Below are 16,141 nucleotides of genomic sequence, written 5' to 3'. Positions count from 1 at the left end.
GTGAAATTGAATATGATGAAACTTCATTTACAGTGCAGTAGATTAAAGAACCCCAAAAGTGCTTCACTGCTGCAAGGTCCATATTTGATCAGTTGACCAATGGTGCACATTTGCCAGCAAAAAGCTGTTTGTCTCCTAAGAAAGTGTTAAACATTGATATTGATAAACTACTGAATGAGACCCTTACATAGGTCAGTATTTTATTATCTTTGTATAGCTTGAGAATTTCAGTAGACCAAGTGAAAGGACACAGCATGGAAGCTGGTTCCCTTGGGAAAGAAATTAAATATACAATATAATTTAATATCTTAGATCTGAAATATTCTTGCAGGTATTTTTATTTTAAGATGTATGGTTCCAGACTGGGGATCTGTATTGTACCAGTTTGCATCACTGCATGTTATAGAAAAGAAAATACTTCATTTTGAGAGGCAAGGAAGAAATAATATGCACCTTGCCTTTGTGGAATCATACAAGATAGTTTCTGATGTATTTCTCCATTTGCAGAAGAACTGATAATGTCAAGGTACATAAATACCCAGCATGAAGAGAAATGCTTGACATTTCAGAGGAATATTTTAGGTGTCTTTCATTGCTATCATACAGTTTTAGTACTCTTTTGTAACAGAATGCTTCTGATGGTCAGTTGATAGCAGCTTTTTTAAAAATAAAATGTCAAGGCTGATCAAATGCATTTCTTTAAAGCATTGAGAAGTAAAAGGAAAAAGGCAGCACCAGCTGGCTGCACAGCTCTGACAGTGGTGTATCAGTCATCACAATGGCTTATGCAGAGTCTCAAGTCACAGTTGCAGAACTTTTTCCCTACTTCTGTTTCTTTATGATGGCTCTGGTTGAAATCATAGGGATCTCATTGCAAAGGAGATGCCTTTAAGTCTCATTGCAGGGGGGAGTGGGATGTGATCATTTACCAGTGCAAAGCTCAGAGGAGTTTGTTGCTCAGCTGCAGCAGACACTGGGTTAATTGTGGTTTTTTCATTGAGAATTACACAGTTGGGGGACAGTTTAGCAGGATGTTACACAACAAAGCCCAGTCAGGGAAGTCTGTAATTCCATTAGCAATTGCTCAGAATGTCCCTCAGCACTGGCTTGACTGAACAGCCTTTGAGACTGGGATTCAGATACCAGAGGCTTAAATGGGAGGGCAGGATGCACTGAAGTGGTGTCTTGGGAAGGCTGCACACCAGGAAACGGGGATCTTTTTACATGAGAAGAAATGTCATTACATGAGCTGTGTAAAATATTATCACATCACAAGAAATCTGGAAGTACTGAAGTGGAAAATTCTCCCCCAGCGTTAGCAGCCATGTGGGTTTTTTCTCTGTTATTTTTTTTTTCCTGTTCTTTTAAGACCTTCAAACGTGAAGGGTGGCAGTGTGAAGGTAATGGATTGTCCAGTAGTGCCTATGACAGCAACATCCATTTTTTTTTTTTTTTTATGAGTGACTTGGTTTAGCTCTTCTAGACCATCTTGAAGCTGCTCTTTGTGAAGCAGTAATACAGGCTTTCATGTAAACAATAGAATGTGCACCAGCAGATTAAAGCTTGGCTGTATAAACTATCACCATCCTCACTAGGATAATTTATTACCAAAAGCTAAAGAATCTAATAGCTGGTTAAAATGTATAATGAATGACACCCTATTAGCAGTTGTTGTGAGCTTTTTCTGTTTGCAGTTGTAATTGCCAATTTGTGTCCACAGAAAGTACATTTCAGAGGCTTGCTGTATGAAAAGTTTCATTAAAAAGATGTATGGATTTTTAGATCTTTTTGAGTCCTCTTGAAACTGAATGGTGGCATATTTAATTTCACTAGTGCTACTGCAGAAAGAGAAAACCTGATACATTTCCTATTTCCAATATGTCCATGTTCTGTTTTCTCTGCACAGCCATACCTGTTGCTCCAGCAGACCTGGTGAAAAACCCTCTGAAGAACATCTGGTATTTTCATAGTTGCACATGACAGGATAAGCATCAGGGGTTTTTTTCCTATCAGTCCAGAACTTGCTTGGATTCTACCTTCTTGTGTCACTTCAGGCAAACTTAAATTATGAGATGATCAGCACTGTCATTCAGGAGATGGATGGAATGACAGAGTTTTGATCTTAAATCAGTTTAATTGTACCATTGCTGAATATAAGGTGATTGAAGAAGGTTTTTTTGGCATGCAAATCGTAACTTCTCTCCTTCAGCTCTCCTGTCTCAGCTGGCTGCTGGACATGCTTTGCCTACCAAGGCAGCATGTCCTTAGTAAAAAAGACTTGTTGAGGAACAGCAATAATCTACTTTTCTTGACACATTTGTTCATCCACCTTTAAGAAATGAAATGTGAACTGTAGTTATAACCATCTTTAATACAGATTACACAAACCAGCTCGTATTTACTAAAAACTAGCAACCAGAATAATTTTCTTACTATTGTAAGTGTGATGGAGATTATTTTATAAAGACCTTTTTAAGCCTCTGTTAAGAGTTTTATTGTGGCTTTTTTTTAAAGTAAAAATGAACCTTTGACTTTGAAAATATTACAAGTTTGTTACAGCTCGTTCAGTGTTCACATATTCTGAAATGAGGAACAATTTAAAATGACATTTTGATCTGGTAATTACAGAATCACAGACTGTTCTAAGTTAATTAAGGCAATTTTAGTGAAACTAGGCTGCAGTTGTGAGAACTAAAACACTTACCTTGACCTTGGAGTTTAACATCTCAAAACAGTTATTGTAAATAGGAACCCAAAGCTTATGGGTGCTAGATAATAATCTAGATCCAACCCTGCAATCCAGACTCCATTTTCATGCAATGATGTTGAGGTGAATTAGGTGTTGTGAAATCCTTGGAATTCATGTCTCTGAATACTGAACTTCTGTAGCTTTCATTTGGCTTCAATTTACACACACATTGTGGCTTTCTTTAATATTAGTGGCTTAACCTTAGTCCTGACTATTTGCCTCTGTTATTGCAGTAAACAAATTTTGAAATGAAGTATGGGTTTTTTTTTCTTGATATATGTAAAATACACATTATTGTGTATATAATTTGATTGCTGTAATTGAAATTACCTTACTTCCAGTGGGTCTTTACAACAAGGTTTTGTATTTAATCACAAAAAATAGCTTGGAGAGGTTGCTTAGACCAACTTTGCTGCTTAGGGCCTTGTTCAAGGCTGGAGATCCTTTGCCTCTCTGGCCCCATTGTAATGGTTGACTACTATGATTGCAAATTTTTTTCTAATACACAGTTGAAATTTTCTAGGTGGAGCTCGTGTCTGTGGCCTTTTGTCCTTTCTCTGCATCTTCAAGAATAACGTCTCTGTCTCTTGCACTCTTATGTTTCATAGTTGAGGACAACAACAAGATTTTCCTGTTTGGCTTCTCAAGACCCAACGCTTTTCTTGGCATCTCCTTGCCTGCCATGTGCTGTGACCCTCTAGTCAGTCTTGGGGCTTCCCACTAAACTGGCTTTTCAAAATCCTTTTTGTTCTGGGGAACAAGTTTGCCAAAGGAAACTTTTTATCCAAAACAGCCAAATGTCTTTGTATCTTTAAAAATTAACGTCTAAGACAGAATTGTCTAAGTTTTACAATGTTCTTTGGTAGTTAGAATACAAATTTTTTTAATATATATACACAACAAAAACCTCACTGGCCACTCAACAACAAAGACCACTGGCCTCATTTTCATCATAAACATCACAGAGTAGAAGGTTATGTACACTTGTATTTATCAACTCTGTGCCACACTGAGCATGCTGATGAGTTTGCTTAAATAGCATTTTTAAGAAGCTGCTGGGCTGTGACACATCCCTTTGGGAGGGGCAGTAGCACCAAGGAACAGATTTTATGGGTGTGTGAGAGGAGTTGGTGCAGGGGGACCCTGGCTGGCAAGGAGCTGCCTCTGCCATGGATGGGTGCACAGGAGGATGCTGCAGGAACCAGGACCATCTGGAGTGCAGAAATTGGTTTGGGAATATGGCATAAAAATTAGTTCTAGTCATATAAAAAAAAAATTGGACTGCAACTACAAGCCATTCTCACTTCTTAAAAGCAAATGGAAGTTTAGACATAAAGGAAGGAAAAATGACTGTAACCTATGGTTATAGAAAACAAAGAGAAGTAAATAGAGTTTATAGAGTGATTTTAAATCTGCTACAGATGAATACATTACTTCCTCAACAGAAATCTTCTTTGTGTGCTGCAACATACACCATACACAGCACAGCTTCCAGTAGCTGCTGCTGGTTTTGATTTATTTTAATATGAATTATAATGCATAATGAAACAGATAAGGCTAATTAAACTCTAATTAGTCAATCCACATACAAAAATTATAGGTTTTCCCTGCTGTATTTTCATCTTTGCTTAAGTGATTGTAAACAATTAAAAAAAAAAAAGATTGTCCAGAATAGATTTTTTAAAAAATCAAAATCACTGTGGAACAGGGCATAGTAGGACATGAAAGGAGGTGGAAATTTTTATTAATTAATTCCAAGCAAAAACATCAGAGCCTCTCTGAGAAATCCAGCACCTTTCCAAAAAATTCCCATTTGGACAAAAGTGAATTTTTCATTGAAAACTTTTTCTTTTGGAAAACTTTGTATCCACTGCTTCTCTCCTGCTGTTCTAGGATTCACTGCCTCTGCCACTAGGAATCTTCCTATCCTTTGGGAACACCTCCTCACATAGCTGTTCATAAAAGTGGCATAGTCAAATAATTTCTCCTTGTTCTGGGAGATGTCTTGCATAGCACAGAAAATTTCCTGTAACTCTGCTGGAGTTGTCCTGGTCCTTTCCCAATGAATGCTATATTAATGTTTATAACTTCATGTCAACAAATATTTTACAAACTCTGTCTAAAATGCTATTTCCATAATATTCTCCCTGTCCTCCCTGCATGTGATTTTTTTTTAACATGTGATGAATAATAAAATCTAGCATTTCATTTTTCCTACAAAATGATCAGTGCTAGGGTGCTGTTGGTGGAGACTGGCTGTTCAAATAGGAGCAGGGATTGGGGAGCAGCCCTTTGCAGAGCTGTGTTACTGAACTATTATTTTTAATCATCCCTTTGAATTAGGATGTGTTCTCCAGAGTTGAAATAAAAAAATCCCATTAATTTCTGTTTAATAATGGGAAATATTATTTCACATGCCTGTTCCCGTTTCAGTGCTCTTGGCATACTTGTGCTTAACCCAAATGGTGCAGTCACTGACACCTAGTTGGATTTAATAGGAGCAATCTGGGGATTTTTTTCACACTGTTCTAACAGCAACTCTTAAACTCTGAGCTTGTCTCTAGACTTGATTTTCATAACTGTAGATCAGGATTAACTTCCCAAAGGCTGATGGAACCACTCCAGTGTAAATATGATTGCAAACAGCCTGCAGGGCATTTCCACAGAGCCAGTGAGGGGCTTTTTATTGGCTTCAGGTGCAGATTTACCAGTGATGACTCCTGAAGAGTTCCCATTTTCCCATGGTGACAGGAATGGGGTGAAGGGAAGCAGAAGATGGGCTCTGGGTTCCACACAGCTCCTGGATGTCTCCCCACCAGCCTAGGCAGGAGGCTGAGGGAAAATGGGCATTGCAGCAGTGAGCTGGGATCTGGAGCATCCAAAGGGGTCATTAGAGCATCCTTGGCCCTGCATGTGGGGGTTTGACCAGGAACATGGGAATATGTGAACCTTACGTTCTTCTGCTGTGTGGTGCAAATGGGTAAGAAAAGCAGGAATGTAGATGTCATCCACAATCACCAAGACCTTCCTATGGACAGAAAAGCATAAACTGCTCTACCCTCTGTTGCAAAGCCCAAAGATTGAAGTATTTGTCTTTTTTCCACAGTGGAAATTTTCAGTGACCTAAGCAGAGGTGGCCATGAGTACAGGGTTTGCTCCCAGCGCTCAGCTGAGCTGTTGGGAGGGCAGAGAAGCCCACCTACTGCACCCTCTTGAAGGTAAAATGCAGTTCCCCAAAGTGCAGGAGGAGCGGTGCTCTCAGCTCAATGGCTCTTAAAATGCAGGACTCTCAGGCTTCCTTTACATATGGAGGCTGTAAAAGAAACATCTTTTATATGTCAATAAACCAGCGTCAGATCCATATAAATCCAGGCAATCAAAAGTGAAGTGTGTCTATTTAAGAGATGGTTATAGAGAACAAAGGCCTGAGAGGAGAACAAATCCAGCAGTTGACCTTGTAGCTCACTTTCTGCCAAAAATGAGTTCAAATAACTTTTAATGTAATCTTATTAAAGTGGCCTCGTGAACACAACCAAAGCAATGTTTGTGCTTGAGATTGCTCTAAGTGCATGAGTAGGGACAGGGTTTATTCAGACACCAGGAGCTCACTTGTGTGTAGTCAGAAGCCAAGTTTCCCTAAGCTGAGGTTTGTTTTGGGTATTGCTTATTCATCTGTTGGTAGCTTAGGGGATTCACGGTGCTCTCTGCATTGCAGGATGTTCAGGTATGATTGTCCTGTCCCCAGTGATCTGTCTGCACAAAGGACTAAGAAAATTCAGCTCTGAATTTCTAAATAATCAGCTCTAGCTCTAGTAGCCACCAGGGAGGGTTTAAAGTGGTGTGGAAGGGATCTGGAGAAGGGATGTGAAGGAGAATCCAATCTGAGATTTCTGCCCATATAAAGTAGCCAGGAAAAGGGGAGCTCAGCTTTGTCATGGCAAATACTTCCTCTGGTTTTTCTCCTTTGCTTCTCAGTGGAAGCTCCATGTGGAGAAAATACTGACAGTGAAAAACAGGAGTTGCAGCCAGAGAGCAGAAATAAATCACCTCCAAAAGTCCTTCATGAAGGTGGCAGCATTTCTGCAAAATACCTTGGCTAAATGATTTGTTAAGGAGCCATTCTTCTTCAGAGCTGAGCTCTGTCAATAAACAAGATTAGTTTTGCTTTTCAAGCCATCCTTTGTACAAATATATGTGGTTTCAGGCACTGGAAGCCCCTTTGTTAATAGGGTCATGATACAAGTTTATTGATAGAGATGTGGCGACATCTCATATTGAATGATTTGTGAAATTCACTTAGGAGATAGCACACTTAGAAAACAGTGGTGCCTGACAACAGCATCAAAAGATCTATTAACAGAAACGACAAACTGAGATGGAATTGACAATCAGGTACAAATGCATATGTATATCCTATGTGTTTATGTAAAGAGGCACCTGTTTGAAAAGTCCTGAGGACAGAAGAGGGATCTCTCCTGTAACATCAATGCTTGATTTGTGAAGAGACTGAGAACCTCTGCCCTGGAAGCCCTGTAACCTCTGAAACAGGAGCTCCTTGCAGCCTCAGTGCCTGGGCACAGAGAACTGCTGGAGCAGGAGCTGCAATAAACTGGTTTTGGCTCCCAAGTCCCCCTGAGCTCGCCCATCTGTGCAAAACTGCTCTGTGCACCCAGGTGTTTTATTAATCATAAACTGGAAGATGAAATAAAGAAGTGCCAAATACATGTGCAGATGGTGGGCAGCTTCTTCAGCCTTTTGTCCTTTATTTTGATAATAGATCCCACGTCTAACCTTTCCTCCAGGAGAAATTATACAAGTTATAAACCCTCTAAGATGTATTGAGCTGAAATACACTTGAGTTATTTTAACATGTCCCAAATATTTTTTAATACGACCTTGACTTGTTGCCTTTCTTTTAAATGGCATTAAGTTCAAAATGCCAGCTGCAGCAGACCACTAGCACAGCAGATTCAAGGTAGGGGTGGAAATGCATCTGTGCTGTGTTCAAAGGGCTTATGTCAGGCTCCTTTTACTCTAATGTGAACTTAGTAATTAATTCTGCAATCACTCAGGTGGTGTTTTGACATATTTTGAGTAGTAACATCACCCTGCAAGCCTCTTCCCCTATTTTGATCACTCAGCTGCCTGCTTGGATGTGTCTGTGCAGCTGTGAGGCCACTCAGTGACCTGGACTCAAGGTCAAAGTAGTTCAGAAGGAAAAAAACCCTTTTTCCTCTGGTTCAGCTCCTGGTTCTGGTGAACCAAAGAACTCTTCAGCCACAGCAGAGGTGACAGCTTGGGGATGTGGAATTTAGGCCAGCAACACTGCTGGAAGGAAGTGCCCATCTAGCTGTTCCTTGAGTGGTTTATGTTAAAACAACTATTTTTTTATTATTTGATGTAAAAACATGTAACAGACTTTCTGTCTGCAACAACAGCTCCTCAGGTATCATTTGGTATCTGTGCAGACTGGAGTGCTTAGCAGATATCTTCTTCATTCTTTAATCTGACTCATTGTTATAATGTATAAAGGATTTTTGTGCACTAATGTCCATGGGAGGCTTTTAGCCAGGCAGTCTCCTGTTGACTACAAGCAAATATCCTCAGCAAAAAATCTCAAGTACCATTAGCACAGGAGTAAAAATCCTTTGGGCAGCCGGTGTGTGCTGAACTCACAGTGTGCCTAATTTGCTGATAAATGTACCTTGTTAGGTATCATTTTCTCCAGATAGGCATTGACCTTTCCTTGGATTTTGGCAGGAGGTTCATAGTTAAAGTACAAGATAATTAATGGCCTAGCTAATCATATCAGATGTTGTACTGGAAGCACTGAGGGTAAAGCAATTAGGGATTAGTTCTGTAGAAGTTAAAATCATCTGTAGGCTAAAAACATTGTGGGCTTGAGCTTGGCCAGCAGTGAAACTTTGGGAGTTTGTAGGAAGGATGAACTTTCAAAACAGGCATAAATTCAATGAGCTTAACCTTGGTGCTTTATCAACCACAGCCCTAAGGAAAGCTTGAGGCATCCTGTGCTTTCACTACCAGGGGTCAGGATTTTGAAGTTCACCAAATTTATTTAAAATTGAAGCTGATGGTTGGACAGGGAAGGAATTGAAAAGTTTGTACAACCTTAATTGCTGGAAATTGTTAAGAAAAACAGTATGAAGAATGGATTTGGGGGTAAAATAGAAAAACCTTTTGCAGAAAAGTTGTCTGTGCAGGCAGCTGGACCCTCCTGTGGCTGAGCAGCTCCTGGTGTTTACCTGGCACAGTACCTGGGATGCCCCTGATGGGAGCATGACTGGGCCTCTGCTGGGCTTCTTGCTCCCTTATCCTGCCTGAGGAAAATGTCTCATTCCAAAAACCCTTCCTTGCCTGGTGCATCGAGTCTAAGCTCATTTCTTCTGGTCACAGAGCCAGCTGTGAGGGCTCAGAGCCTGCAGGAGGGCTCAGCTCTGCCCACACGATGTGTCTGCAGAGAAATGAAATAATATTTCATTTTCCTTTTACTGCTCTTCATTCCAGGTATCTCTGACTGTAACTCTCCAATGCACCCTTGCAGCTCCTTGCTAATCAAAGCCATATTCTACAACATTGTTTTTTTTACACTGCCCACATTTATTATATTAGAATTTCCACCGGGACAGAGCAGCCAATGCAGCAGAATGGTTACTGTAAATAACCCTGGATCTGGGTGAAACAAGCAGGAGTCCAGAATGTGGACTTGATGATGTTATAATATACCATATTAAATGCAAATAACAAGGCAGTAACCTGCAAGACATCAGTGCTAGAAGAAGGAATTCCTACTGGCAAAGGGCGATGCAAAAATATTCACTGCCTGGCTTAAACTAGATTTGATCATTACAAACCTACAATTTACAGCCTAAATTAGGCTTTTGAGTTGAAAACATTATTTCTACCTTAACTTATGGATGTGGAAGCAGAGAAAACACCAGAAGTAGGGACAGATGGCTTGTCATCTTTGCAAGCAGTTCCCTTAGGAATGTACCAAATTTCAGATACAATGAATATGTGCCACTTGCCAAGATTTGTTTCAGAGCTCCACAATCCACTGCCTCCAGAGCTGCACAGGAAAGGTCTATGTGAAGAGCACAGCTCTCTGGATGAATTGTCTTTTTAGGTACCTAAGAGAGTGATCAGAAAATCCCATTGGAATATAAGGGAAGAGAGTCTGTTCTAGATGCCTGATAAACCACAGAAGTCATGCACAGCACGTCTGAGGACAGACAAGAGCAGTACAATTCCTTCTGTGTCCCCTGCCGTTTTTTGGTGGTGTGTCTGACCATGTCTGGGCTCCAAAATATGCTGCCAATGTTTTAACAAGAGCTTGCTGCAGATAAAAAGTGTTCCTGTCCAACCTTGCCCATTATCCAGTGGTAAACTTCATGTGCCAGTGTCAGCCTGCAATGCAAAGGTAATAAATGTCTCATTTCTTGCTCTCTTGAGGGCACTTTAAAATAACAATGAACTCCACAATCTTTACCTTTTCATGCTGAGTTTCAGGAAAGAATTCCTTCAGGAGGGAAAGGAGTTTCTTAAATTCTCTTCAGTAAGGGAATTTCAGCACATATTATTAAGGACTTCACCTTCAGCACAGCGAGTTACAGACTTGGGGCCGAGCTTTGTGCTGATATATATTGCAGAACTCCAGCTCTAACAAAGGAGCTCCAGCAATGCCTGCCAGCAATAAAAGCAAACCTTGAGTTTAGCTTGGCAAGACCCTGACTTGCATTCTATCCAAAGCCATAAAATGCTACTTTTAGCCCCGAATCCATTGCATCTGAGCAATGAGCTTCAGGATTCAATTAGTGTATCATTATTAATATGCACAAGAGGCTGGCTCTAAGTACCATTCGTAGAGATAATGACAATGCCTTTCAGTCAGGCAAGGATGGTGCCCATGAGATACCCTGTACTAAACAGAGACCCTGATACTGGGTGTGCATAGTGTGTTCATGTCCTGAAAAAATAGCAGCTGGTTTAAACACAGCCTGGATGTGTATTCTCAAACACAGACCAGGGTCTGCCCTGCACTGTGGCAGGGGAACCCTGATATTTCCCTCTGCTGGGGAATTATGGCTTTTAGGAGCTCTATTGTATTGGCCATTATATATACATATATATGTATATATACATATATATACTGCAGAACTTGCTTTAATTTTATCTTCTTGAGGGTGCTTGAGCAGAAACTAATTGGCTGTTTTTCGGGCCCAGTACGGAATGTGGGAAGTACCATATAAAATGAGGATTAATCATGTCAGAAATGGAAAGTCAGTTGAAAGAGAATGGGAGTTTGTTAGTGCTTCAGTAGGATGCAAATATGGCTTGGCATGATTTTGGAGAGCAAGTCCTGCTGACAACCTCCTGCCCTTCTCTCCATGGCCAGTTCAGTCCACATCTCTGCAAAGGCAGTTTACAAAAATGTGAAACAAAATGTATGTCCAGAGATCCTATTTGAATGTGAAAATAACCATGATGGGCCCTTCCTTTTAAGCTCCAAGATGTAAAGGGGAATGTAAGTGTTCATTGGCATTAAATAGTCGGATACAGGAATAAAGGAGGGCAAATAAAATGTTAATACCTCTACCTTGCTCTGAGACAATAATTTGTCTTGCAGCATAAATTGATTATGCTCACACAGACTTTTCCTGAGAAGGTGTTTCAAGAGGTGGGTCTTCATTCAAATTTTTATTCAGGAACAGGGAAACAGAGCCATGGAAATTAATTAAGATTTCTTCTGTGACATGGGAAGGAAAGAACAGCAGCAAGACATTTTTCCAGAGAAAAATGAATAGCGTGAGATACTCTTGCTCGTGCCAGTCCCCCCACAGCCGGCAGTACCCTCCTGTCCAGAAAGATTCCTTCACAGGGAAATTTCACCTGGCCTAAGTTGTTTTTTGGGAAGTAAAACTTCCCAATGGTCTCTCCTGGTTTTCCTGCTCTGGCAGCAGATCGTTTTTTCCCAAGAAGCAGAGAAATAAGAGAAGCAAAGGAAGGAGCCATGTTGAAATTCAATCCATTCATCCTTCTTGTCGTCACTGTGCAGTCAAGCTCTCTCATATTTCTTGAGGAGACACAAGGGCCATTTAATCTCTTGGAAGGAAGAGTTGATGAGCCAGAAATTGAATGAATTATCAGCAAGTGCAGACTCCGTGGGAGAACAATACACGCAATGTTGACCTTGTGTAAGAGAATTTGTGTGCAAGATGTGAAACCAAACACTGATGATTTTTTTCTTCCTTTAGTTTTAACTCTAAGCAGTAAAGAAAGAATTGCAGGTTGAAATTCTACCAACCTGGATGGCCTATGTTAACTATTCTGTCATGTTGGTCATGAAAACCAAATTTCAGAAGTTTTCTCTCTCAGGCACTTCAGTTGTATCTATTAATGTTGTCAGGTAACTTAGGTTTTGTGAGAAGGCAAAATTCTTTTTGTAGGACCAAATCTTGATTAACTTATATTCTTGTTTTTTCATCTTGTTGAAATGAAAGGAAAGGTTTACCCAGAAATCTCTCTGAGCACTTCACATGTTACAAAACCCTGTTAAAACATGACATTCCAGGAAGCAAAGTAATGACGCACGTTTTTATTGCCCAAGACATCTAATGTGTGAGTGGTAAATTGCTGAAGAGAAAATCAGATTTTAAAAGGTTCTTTCAGATTTAATAACATGGAATACTATCAGCAGCACAGGTAGGGCTTTGTTTTAATAAGATTTTTCAGCTGTCAATTTAAAAAATCCCCCAAATCAATACTTTATAGGCAGGACAGCTGCCACAAAATACGACACCAAGAAAAACAAAACCCTGTTTAACATGAGAATGGTTTTCCATTTTGTTCATTTCTATGCTTAGCAGCATTTAATTCCTGGAACTATTTTGGTCCTGATTACAAATTACAACTAATCACAAAATCACTCCCTTTGGAAACTCTGTCTTTTGGCATGTTGTGTAACTAACATTATTCGTGGAGATCCTAGCTCAGTTCTGTGCCCATCAATCACAGCTTCTTTTGGGTTGTTTTTAATGTTTTTTATCTTCTTTCTTCTCTTGGTTTATTGGTTTCATGTCAGAAATGGAATATTGCATGACGGCTCCATTTATATCTAATCCACAACATGAAATTATGACATTTCTATTATCTCATAAGAAGTTAACAGTTGTAATGTGTTCCTGCAGAAGGTATAAAACTACATCCAAAACATTTATATTAAATAGATGGAAGTGATCTAATTAACACAGCAAACTCAACACACATTAAAATTGAACTTCATTCCAAATGCCTCATTAAAATATAAGAAAATAATTAGAATAAAATCCTTAAACTATTAAGAAAAAAAATTATTGCCCAAGTACATTTACACTGGTGAGACAAGTACAGCTTCTACTATTACCAGTCAGCACAGGATGATGTTTTCCCTCCAGTCTAGCTGAATCATAAAACTCTAAACTCATCTATACGTGTGTCAGAACTGATAATCTAAACTGTTAAATGCAATCTTTGTAGATAAGAGAGAATGAGTTTGTTTTACACCACCTTCAGGATCCTTTATAAATGAAGCTCTGAAAGTAGTTCAGCCAAAATTATTTTTGAGTTTCACTGGTTCTATAGGAGCAACAGCTCTGCTTTCAAACAGCAACGTGGCCCTTCCAGCCAAGGGCAGGATGAACCTGGTTACTCTTGGTGATCTGATCTGCTGAGGGAGTTTTTGTAGAAGTACCTGTGTCTGTACAAAACGGGATGGAATTGTGCCAACAGCCACCATCCTCTTTCTAGACATTACTCTGCTAAAATTTGAGCTGTTCTAGTGTAGAATAGGATCAGTTTTCCTGCAAGCTCAGCAGCCAGACAAGACAGCAAATAAAGTTGCTGTGGGTAGTCTTTGCTGGTTAAAATCATTAACGATGACTTTACTACCAGCAGCCATTGCTTGTTTAGTTTTCTTTGCTATAAACACCATGAAGAGGCAGCAGGCAGGAACTGATGCCCAGGAAGTTCCATCTGAACATGAGGAAGAACTTCTTCCCTGTGCGGTGACCGAGCACTGAACAGATTGTGCAGAGTGGGTGTGGAGTCTCCCTCACTGTGGGTATTCCAGAACCCCCTGGACACAATCCTGTGCCCTGTGCTCTGAGATGGCCCTGCTTGAGCGGGGAGGTGGGACCAGATGATCCACTGTGCTCCCTGAAATCCTGTGACTCTGTGGAAGTCATGCAGCACTCTACTCTATTTCACCATGCTATGAAATTTTTAGAGCTAACAAAGATTTTTCTTAACCAATCTTAAGAGCTTAGAAAGGGATTTCCATTTTCCTTTTCCTGGCACATTAGCAAAGCTACCGTGGAGCTTCAGGGGGAATTGCATTTTATATGGGATGCTTATAAGCTGCAGCTGCAGCTCACTGATGTGAAAGCAGAGAGCCAAAAAATATAACCCAGATCAGCTTCACTTCTCTTTTGATTGCTCTTGCCCTTTCTGTAACTTGTGAATTCATTCCTGACTCCCACCAGTGCTCTGACACCTGCAGGCACCTTGCTGGGGACATGCAGAGCCTGTCTCAGCCCCTTCTCCTTTCCCTCTGCCTTTCACCTCCTGCAAATTGAGGCAATGGAGGGTAATTAAAAATGCTGAAGCCTGTATCACTCCTAAACAATGCTGGAGCTGGTTTGCACCACCCGAGGGCCTGGCACAGCTGTGTCACCATCCTGAGGGCACTAAAAACCTTAGTGGCAACAACCAGCCTCACCTGGGACCTCTACCCCCAGCCCTGGGCTCAGGGATTCTATTTAAGCTCAGCCTATGTGTAAAGAATGAGATTACTGTGAATGAAACATGAGAATTTCTCATTCAGGAACAATTTGGGGCAGCTCTCTTATCCCACTGAGCTGCTATGACTTTCAGTCAAACTTTAAGTACTTCAGAAAGCATTGTATTGCCCCAAAACATCAGAAAGTGGGACCCTGCCCCAAAGCCCAGACAACATGATAGAAAATATGAAAATGAAGTAGTGGCAGCAAAGTATGGATAATTATGCTGATGTACCCCCCATGACATTAAAGCTTGGGGGGAGATATTTAGGGAACTGGTGAATTGCTGTAATGAATGTTTGTGACACTCAGAGCAATGCACACGCCACTTGTGATAGCTCATTTTAGTTCACTCCCCAAAATTCTCTCTAAACTCCTCAAATACTGCATGTTCTTCTGCTGACATTCCCAGCAGACCAGTTTACCAATGAATCCAGGGGTGGGGAGAATTCTGCAGCAGTGGATTTGCAGGTGCAGTGGATTTAGGGAGAGGAAGGACATGGAATGAATGGCCTGCTGCTTCTCCAGCCTGCATTCACAGGTGACTGTGGCACTTTGCAGAGCAGGATAGAGGGCTTGGGGTTCAGCTGGAGAATTATGGAGTGATGGCTCCTTTCCAAAACCATTTTGTGTTGCTTTTTTCTGCCACCTGCTCTGCTGGAATTGCAGGGGTTATTGTAGGAACAGCACTCGATTAAAGCAGGCAGGGCCAGTGTCTCATCAGGAATCTGCCTTCAGCTTGTCCTGCTGAAGTCAGGACAGCAATGTGACTACACACCAGCTCGTCTTTCTTAAAAGAAGAAGAATTAACTCAAAAATCTGTCTAATTATTCTTAGCATGATTAAAATAAAAATATGTTCTAGCAGATTGGTTACATGTGCTTTTTTTTTTTATCTAGGGCTCAACCTGTTATGTAATATTTCCCAGGGTTCAGTGTCTTTTGTTAACATCAGTAGAATCCCTACCAGGGGGATTTTATCACCACTGTGCTAAATACTGTTGTGTTTGTTGTGTGTCTTTCGTCTCAGTCTGATGTAACTCAGTGGGAATGATTTCCTTCCTCTTGATGTACTTTGGAATGAAGGAAAGGGATCACTCTCCCCTTTTTCTGTTCTAAATAGATACCATATCAGTATATTTTGCAAATTCTATCTCTGAGTGTACAGAGAGAAAAAATTCCTCCAGGAAAAAAACTTGATGAATAGTTCCTGTGAGGTTTTGTTGAAATTAAAAATCATGCCAAATACAGGGATTAGAACCCCATCACTCACTTTATTTTTTAAAATGTTTTGCTTGAACACTGTTTTCCTTGTACCAGCTAATGATAATAAATGGGCTGCCAGTAGCAATCCCACCACCTGTTGAGTTTCATTTCTCAAACCCTCCCACCGACGAACAGATCGACACAGCTACAGCAAGCAGCTGAGGCAAGGAAAAAGGGGAAGCAAGGCTGCCTGTGTCCAGCCCTGCTGTGACTGAAACCACAACAGAGGAGTGCAGGAGCATCAGGGAGCTCTGCACCTCGTCTACCCACGGACCCAGCCTCCTCAGTGACCT

The 16,141-nt window shown here is 40.6% G+C and overlaps 1 protein-coding gene across 1 annotated transcript in view; it reads left to right on the top strand.

Annotated features, from left to right (window-relative positions):
- Window positions 1-15,938, top strand: part of LOC104694769 (SEC23 interacting protein) — a 34,786-nt gene extending 18,848 nt beyond the window's left edge. The window contains exon 19 of the mRNA XM_010408219.4: window positions 1,907-15,938. The gene's annotated coding sequence lies outside the window, so the exon portion shown is untranslated. The remainder of the gene's footprint in view (window positions 1-1,906) is intronic.
- Window positions 15,939-16,141: the final 203 nt, after the last annotated feature.

Source organism: Corvus cornix, chromosome 6 (assembly GCF_000738735.6).
Source record: "Corvus cornix cornix isolate S_Up_H32 chromosome 6, ASM73873v5, whole genome shotgun sequence".
Lineage (NCBI taxonomy): Eukaryota > Metazoa > Chordata > Aves > Passeriformes > Corvidae > Corvus > Corvus cornix.
This window is presented reverse-complemented; position numbering and strand designations above follow the sequence as displayed.